At 37.9% G+C, this 9,066-nt stretch overlaps 1 long non-coding RNA gene across 2 annotated transcripts in view; it reads right to left on the reverse strand.

Moving 5' to 3' along the window:
• The window catches only part of LOC141374319 (uncharacterized), a 147,065-nt gene extending 138,324 nt beyond the window's left edge, over positions 1-8,741 (reverse strand). For both annotated transcript variants that reach the window (XR_012381096.1, XR_012381095.1), the window contains exon 1: positions 8,601-8,741. This is a non-coding gene — a long non-coding RNA (uncharacterized lncRNA). The remainder of the gene's footprint in view (positions 1-8,600) is intronic.
• Positions 8,742-9,066: the final 325 nt, after the last annotated feature.

Below are 9,066 nucleotides of genomic sequence, written 5' to 3' on the forward strand. Positions count from 1 at the left end.
TAAGTAAATAAAATCTTTAAAAATAAATAAATAATTTTTGAAATTTTAGAACAGTTTTTATCAAAAATTACAGATTTCTCACATACCACACATCTCTCCTATTGTATTTTAGGTGACATTAGTGCAGTGTATTTGTTACGACTCATTAACCAACGGTGACCCATTATTAGTATAAACAAAAGTTCTTTAATCTTTCAGATTTCCTAGGACCTCACACTGTTTTTTGTTTTCTTTTTTTTTTTTTTTTTTTGCTCCAGGGTGTCAGATTACATTTAGTCGTCTCTTTAGGTTCTTCTCAGCTGTGATAGTTTCTCAGACATTTCTCATTTTTTATTACCTTGACAGTTTCAAGATTACTGGTCAGGTATTTCATAGAATTTCATTCATTCGGGATTTGTGTGATGTGTTTCTCATGATTAGACTGGAGTTACATGTTTGGGGGAGAAAGACCCTGAAGATAAAAGGTCATTTTCTTCATATCAACATGACTTATCACCATTGATGTTAACCTTGACTGCCTGGTTGAGGTAGTGTTGCTGAGGTTTCTCCACTGAATAATTACTCTTTTCCTCCCCTTTCCATATTATACTTAAGTTTGAAAGGAACACACTATGCTTAGCCCACTCCTATGGAGTAAGAAGTAAGTTTCCATCTCGGGGGGGGGAGGGCAGAGTAAGTTCAGCTTTCACTGCATCCCACAAATTGAATTTTCATTTAGTTCAAAATATGTTTAAATTTCTCTTGATACATCTTCTTTGAGCCATGTGTTATTTAGAAGCATGTTGTTTAATTTCCAAGTAATTGGGCATTTTCCAGTTATCTTCTGTTAAAGAATTCTATTTTAATTACACTGTAGTCTGAGCACATATACTCTCTGTGATTTCTATTCTTTTAAATTTCTTAAGGGAAGTTTTATGACCCAGAATGTGGTTTGTCTTAGTAAATGTTCCAAGTCAGCTTAAGAAAAACATGTATTCTGCTGTTGTTAGATGGAGTATCCTATAAATATCAGATTGAGTGAATTGTTGGTGATATTCAGGTCAACTATATTTGTACTGATTTTCTGTCTACCTGACCTATCAATTATTGTAAGAAGGGTGTTGAAGCCTCCAACTTTAATAGTGGATTTGTTTATTTCTCCTTTTAGTTCTATCAGTTTTTATATCACATATTTTTGCACTCTCTTGTAAGGTACATTCACATTTCAGGTTGTTAGGTCTTTGAGAATTGACCCCTCTGTCATTATGTAAGCTAACTCTTTATCTCTGATCATTTTTCTTGGTCTGAAGTTTACTTTGTTTGAAATTAATATAACTGCTCCAGCTTTCTTTTGATAAGTATTCAAATGGTATATATGTCTCCATTCCATTAACTTACCTGGATCTTTATATTTTAAATAAAATACCTGTAGACAACATACAGTTGTGTTGTATCTTTTCTTTTCATCCACTCTGAGAATCTTTTTTTTTTAATTGGCATATTTAGATGAGTAAGATTTTAAATAATTACTCATATAGTTGGATTAATATCTACCATGTTTATAACTTTTCCATTCACTGCATCTTTTTTCATTTCTTTTATAATACCCTCATCCCCTGCCTTTTTTCCCTGCCTTGTCTGGTTTTAAATGAGCCCTTTATATAAACCCCATTTTATCTCCTCTCTTAGTATATCCATTATACTTCTTCTAAAAGTTGTTTTTTTTTTTTTTTTTTTTGTAGCTGTGCTAGGATTTCCAATATATATTTTAAACTAATGTAATGCAGGGTACTTTTGGGGACGGGAAAGTTGGTGTCTGTCATTAATTTCAAAACTTCTCAGCTGTTATAACTTCAAAAATTTCTTCTTTCATCTTCTGATATTAAAATTATGCATAAAATTATGTTACACCAGGAGAAATTCCCCTATAGTTCTTGGGTATTCCCTTTTTTAAAATTATTTTTTCTCTTTGCATTTTAGTTTGGCAAGTACTACTGAATTATCCTCAAGATCACTGATTCTTTCCTTAGGCATGTCCATTCTACTGATGAGCCCATCAAGAATATTCTTCATTTCTGTACAGTGTTTTTATTTTTTATATTTCCTTCTGATTATTTCTTAGTTTCCATCTCTGTGCTTATATTACCCATCTTTTTTTTTTTGTATGATGTCTAGTGTTTTCATTAGGGTGCTCAACATATTAATCAGTTATTTAAATTCCCAATCTGATCATTCTAACTATGTGTCATATGTGATTCTGGTGCTAATGCTTCCTTTGTCTCTTCAGACTATGTTATTTGGTCCCTGTCTCTTGGCATACCTTGTAATTCTTTTTGATAGCCAGACACGTTATATCAGGTAATAGGAACTGAGGTAAGCAGAACTTCAGTATATGGATACATATCAACCTATGAATCAGGCTGTGTTTAATATGAGTCAAAGATACCAGAGGCTAAAATTCCTCTAAATGCCCTTGTTTTTTACTTTAGAATTTCCTTAATAACTCCTCTTCAGATAGAATCTGCATCTTGCAACTTTCTTATTGGTAATCCACTATTACTATATTGGAGCTCTGTTGGTATGATCACAAGGCATGGGAGAGGAGAAGTGTTCTACAGTATGATTAAAATTTAGGGCATCTGTGTGGCTCAGTCAGTTAGTCATGACCTCAGGGTCCTGGGATCCAGCCCCATGTTGGGCTCCCTGTTCGCCGGGAGTCTGTTTCTCCCTCTCCTCTCCACTCATGCTCTCTGTCGCTGTCTCTGACTCTCTCTCTCTAATAAATAAAATAAAATCTAAAAAAATAAAAATAAATAAATAAATCTCCCTCATTTAGTGGGACTGGGTCTCTGGGATGTGTTCCTTCTAAGAGTTTCTTGGTGGTATAGCTTCTATGCTCCCCTTAGGTGAGACAAGAAGTCTAGAAGGGGGGGAGCCTGGGCAGCTCAGTCGTTAAGCATCTGCCTTTGGCTCAGGTCATGATCCCAGGGTCCTGGGATCGAGCCCCACATCGGGCTCCCTACTCAGCGGGAAGCCTGCTTCTTCCTCTCCCACTCCCCCTGCTTGTGTTCCCTCTCTCTCTGTGTCTCCCTCTGTCAAATAAATAAATAAAATCTTTAAATTATAAAAAAAAAGAAGTCTAGAAGGGCCAGAGTGAAAGACATACAATGCCCCCCATCTGGGATAAGGTCCTTAAAAGTCTTTTACTCTAGATGCTTTCAAGTATGTGTTGGGGAAGGGAAATTTTCCATCTATTCCTCCTGATTCTTTTGCTTGGTCTCATAATTAAATTGACATAAGATAGATTAGGAGGGGAAAAAAATTTTTTATGTATGAGAAACTCACAGATATGGGACCCAAAGAAGTGACCAAAGCAGGCAGTTTTTATACCTTTTTGACAAGGAAACAAATTTGTAAAGAACTGGCGAGCCAAACAAGTTTGGGCTTGGGATAGTAAACTGGTAAATAAGTAACAAGATTTTACATGGCTTTCTTGGCTTTGAACTCCCTATCTCTGGCAATTAGGGGGTCTCCTTTTCTCCTAGTACAGGGCAGGTACCTTTCATATGGGGGATTTATTTCCTGCTTTTAGGGAAACAAAGAATGGTCAGAGTGTCCTTCTTATATTAGCTGTTCCTCATATAATTTTAATTCAAAATAATCCATATGTCAAAGTAGCATATTTTCAGGCAGCCTGTCCTAAACCCCATTGTGTCACTCTGATTATTCTCCCCCTACCCTTTCCATAGCCCAGAATGTATCTAACTTGGATTTTTACTGTGAAAACCCGGTGGGATTCTGACAGGTCAAACCTATAAAAATATGGGAAGTCCCCAAGACTATAGTCCCTGGGACTTTCTCCCTCTCAAACCGATCTATACTCAGCCTCCAGCAATTCCTCAAAATTGGCACTTATGTGTTCCTAGCATTTTAAGGCTCTAGTGACTTCTGCTCTAGGGAAGCAGAGCTTGACTTTGAATCTTTTGATATGCTTGTGCCTCCAGTTTGTTGATGGAAGTTTTCCCTGTGATATTTCTCTGATGAGGCCAAGAAAAACTGATTTTCAGTTTGTTCACATTTTTCTTGTAGTAAGGTTTGGAATGAAGACTTCTAAGCTCTTTACGTGTTGGATCAGAAAGAAGTCCTCTCATTGTTTTTATTGCCTAAAATATTTTTACTGAGCCAAGTCTTATATGCAAAATAAAAATAATGAACAAATATCTAGCAAAGGCAAACCAATGAGTAAATTTTGTCATAAAAATAGGCATCGTATCTCAATCAGAAGATGTAAACAACAGTCTTATTTTGACAGGAAGGGACAGTGGGAGAACAGAAGTCTCCTAGGTGACTCAAATTGATTATGTGCAAGGTAGTAAATCGAGGACTATGGAAGGGGATATTGTTTGCTAGGGTTAAGAAAACAGGAAACAGAACCTAGAAATAAGGGTAGTAAAATCTTACGCTACTGTTCTTGTGTATAGGTTTGACACAATTACCTTCAACTGGGTATGGACAGGTATGTATACAGAAAGTATGATCTTCCATAATTTAGCAGGTAAACTGTATGGAATCATATTTGACATATTCTATAAAGATATTTAATTCTTATATAACTTCATTCATTCATCCTTTTATCATTTATTTAATATGGTCTTTGTTTTTTTTTTTACCAAGTGCCTCTTATATGTTAGGTACTACTCTAGATATCAGAGATATAATTGTGAACAAGATATATGGTATTTCAGCTTTTCTGGAGCTTACATTGCAATGTAAACAAATAATTTCAGTTTTTTATTAGTCATATGAAGAGATAAAGAATAGGATGTGCTAGAGATATGGTCAGTGAAGGATTCTCTGAAGATGTGACATTTGAGCAGAAACTTCAGGAATGGGAAGGAGCAAGCCATATGCAGACCGAGGGAAAGAATACGTGAAGAAGAGGGAACATCAAGTGTTAAAACTCCTAGTTGGAATTAGCTTGGCATGACTGACCAATAAGCAATGACAAATGGGCAAGAAGGCCACTGTGGCTTGAGTGGAGTGAGCAAAAGAGAGAGGCAGTAAAGGGTTCTGCACCCAATTCCACCATGGAGGAAGGGGGGTTCCTCCCACACCATCAACAATTCTCCAGACACCAGCTGGGTGTTCTAGAATTAAACTCAATTCAGACACTGTCCACCTGGAGAGAGCATCAGATCCCACATTTTATGGGTTCAGTCCTATAAGACTGCCTCCCCCTCCACTTCAGATACCAATCATAAACCCAGATTATCACCTGTGATTCTGACCAACTGGCTATAGATTAAAAGTTCCAATGACACACACCCCCTCCCTCCTTGGACTTGAGATGCCAGTCACAAGTCCAGGTTGTCACCTATGCTTCTGAATGACTGGCTCTATAAGTCAGAGTTTCCCATGACCCATTCCTTGGTCCAATTAATTTGCTAGAGCAGTTGACAGAACTCAGAGAAACCTTTTACTTAATAGATCACTAGTTTATAATAAAAGGATATAACTCAGGAATGGCCAGATAGAAGAGATACATAGGGCAAAATATGGGGTAAAGGCAAGGAGCTTCCATGCTACCTACAGTGCACCACTCTCCCTCAATCTCCACATGCTCAGCAACCTGAAAGCTCTCTGAATACTTTCCTTCAGGTTTTTAGAGAGGCTTCATTACAAAGGCATGATTGATTAGATCAATGGCCATTGGCAGTTCAATCTCCAGCCACTCTCCCCTCCCTGGACTATAAATTCCAAACCTCTAATCACAAGGTTGGCTCTCCTGGCAACCCGCCCCTATCCTTAGGTGCTGGTCCAAAGTCACTTCATTAACACAACAAAAGACACCTTTCTGGCTCTCATCACAAGAAATTTCAAGGGTATTAGGAGCTCTGTGCCAGAAACAGAGACAAAGATCAAAAACAAATTTCTTACTATAAAATACACTATCATAGATCAAAAGGTGAGGTTGAAAAATGAGGCAGGGGCGCCTGGGTGGCTCAGATGGTTAAGCGTCTGCCTTCGGCTCAGGTCATGATCCCGGGGTCCTGGGATCAAGTCCCGCATTGGGCTCCCTGTTCCTTTGGGAGCCTGCTTCTCTCTCTGCTTCTCTCTCTCTCCTCCTCTGTCTCTCATGAATAAATAAAATCTTTAAAAAAAAAAAATGAGGCAGGAGATACATCTTAGTAGGTCGAGGTAAAGAGTTTTAATTGTAAGTGGGTGGGAAACAATTCCAAGATTTTGATCAGGAAAGAGACATGATCAGGTATGATCATTCTTATTTCCATATGGAGAATAACTATCCATGGCAAAGACTGACCAAGGGAGATTAGGTAGGGGACTATGACAATACTTCCTGTGGGAATTGATGATGGCTTGACTAAAGTGGTAACATTAGAAGTGTCTTTGTAGGAAGTGACCATACTCAAGAAATATTCTAAATATAAAACTCATAGAACTTAATGATGAATTTGAAGTCAAAGTTTAGGTAAATGGAGTATTTTGATAACTGGTTTGCCATTGAATACAGTATTAATTATATTTTACTTTCTTTTATTTTATTTAAGTAGGCTCCAAGCCCAACGTGGGGCTTGAACTCACAACCCTGAGATCAAGAGTTGCACACTCTACCAACTGAGCCAGCCAGGTGCCCCTCTATTTTATCAATATCTATTTAAAGTATTGCTTTGAAGGGAGGCAGAATATACCACCCCAAAGTATGCCTCTTTGGCATAAGGATTATTTTAGGCTGATTACTTTTTAAGATACATTAGACAATGGAAAAGCTCTGAAAACTGAGAAGTTACCCTTTTTAAGAGACATTTACATTTATAAAGGAAATCACTTATAAGGCTATGTCTTTCTCTGTAATAGGAAGAAAGGATGACTCTAAATCTCCAGAAACCTTATCAATGGAAAAGGCAAGGATTTAGGTTGATTTCTGGGGTATTTAGCATGATTTCATAGTTACCTAGCTGTATTCATGGGACACGGGGAGCCTAGGGTTCCCCTACTGCTCTGCCATCTACCCCATTCTCTACCTAAAAGGCAAAGATTTAAATCTGCATAACAACTTTACTTTTGTTTATTGGGCTTTTCCTGGTAACCTCCCATACGACCCCCCCCAACACATATCTTTTCTCTTTAGCTAGAGATAGTATTTAAGGTGATACTTGGGCCATTTCAGGGACTTAACTCAGTTTTCCCGGGCTCTCCCATGTATATAGGAGGTATATATGTTTTTGAACTTCTATTTCTCTTTCTCCTGTTAATCTGTCTTTTATTTTAAGGGGCATCTGAGCCAAGAACCTAGAAGAGGTAGAGGAAAAATAATTTTTCCTCCCCCACATCTTATACCGAAAGCATGAGAAATAAAGATAATTATATTTATAAAAAATAGAGTTTTAGGGGCACCTGGGTGCCTCAGTCAGTTAAGCATCCAACTCTTGATTTCGGCTCAGGTCATGATCTCAGGGTTGTGAGATCAAGCCCCAAGTCAGAATCTGCACTCAATGTGGAGTCTGCTTGAGATTCTCTCTCTCTCTCCCTCTGACCCTCCCCCTGCTCACGTGCCCACATGCTCTCATTCTCTCTCTCAGAATAAATAAATAAGATCTTAAAAAAAAAACCCAATAGTTTTATGGCTTATTTAAAAATGTTCATTAATTTATCAGATAGTTGTCAAGCATCTACTATGAACCAGGTGCCATCCTAGGGAAAAGGGATGCATCAGTGAACAAAACTTTTAAAAATTGCTGCCTTCATGAAGTTTTCATCTTAATGAGGCTAGAAAATAAAATAATAGTAAGTTACATAATATGTTAAAAGATGATATGTACTATGGATAAAATAGGAAGGTGGTGCCTCTCAAACTCTAAAGTGCATATTAATTAACTGGGGAACTTTATGGAATGGATTATGATTTTAAGAGGTCTATGTAGGGGCCTCAGTTCGGGTATTTTTAAGAAGTCCCTAAGTTACTACACCTGACATTACTCTCCATCAAAGGGGAACCAGGAATCTTAACAGACTAAGATGAAGAGACAGTAAGTTGAGAAAATACTCTAAGAGAAAAATGAAACAATAAAAATAAGGAAAGCCGATGAGAAAACCAAAAAGGGGAAAAGCAAAATCAAAACTCATATTACAAAATGCAAATTAGGATTGATGTAGAGGATAAGGCATAGATGTTCTCCCAAAAAGTAAGTCAGGAAAAAAATCAAAGATGCAAAAAAATAAAGAGAGAGAAAGAGATGATTGATGTGAAGACTGGACGCTAAGCAATAATCTATAAATAAATGGAATATCTATAAAAGAAATGAGGGCAAATGAAACAAAGGCAATAACCTTGGTTGGAATCCTGGACGTTTTTCGATTGCTCTCAGGTGGAGAGGACAATGCTTACTATCATCACCAAATATCACCAAATGCAGCTAATTCAAAAATGCAGGAGAGCTCTTTGTTCGCCAGAGTACCATGCACCAGTTATCAATCCCAAAGGTGTAGACCACCATGCAATCCCAGGGGAGTACTCTAAACACTTCTGCCCATTGCACCTTGGTTTCAGAGTTGCCAAGGAAAACACTGCAGTCAAACCCTGGATGGAACACTTTACTTACATGGAGAAGAGAGAGAGCAAGGTCAGCTTCAGTGGTGGGTGTCAGTCCCCCATAGCCAGCAGGTCTCTCTCCCTGTGGCTGGATGCAGGTATTTCACCTATGCACAAACTTCTGGTGCCACAGTACAGGGAACCCTGTCCCCTCTTCTTAGATATAACAGTGGGGTTGGCCAGGTGCCATTATGACGCACACACTTTCAGCAAGAGACAAAAGAGTACTCATCGAGTCTGAAACAAGATAAAATATCCCCACACAAGGTGATAAGCTGGGCACGGGTTCTGTGGACTCTATCTCTTGGAAAGGAAATGTTTCAGACCCAAGGCCCATTCTCATGCAGCTGAGCTGAGTGGGAGTGGAAAGACAGCATGGAGGAGACTGCCCTTCCTAACAATCTAAGTAGTGGAAAAGAGACATTGTATATTTTCAGTACGTACTTAGAATATTTATGAGAATCAAATGAAAAATG

The sequence above is a fragment of the Callorhinus ursinus genome, unplaced genomic scaffold (assembly GCF_003265705.2).
Source record: "Callorhinus ursinus isolate GAN/ISIS: 27379988/994484 unplaced genomic scaffold, GSC_fseal_2.0 scaffold16, whole genome shotgun sequence".
NCBI classification, from domain to species: domain Eukaryota; kingdom Metazoa; phylum Chordata; class Mammalia; order Carnivora; family Otariidae; genus Callorhinus; species Callorhinus ursinus.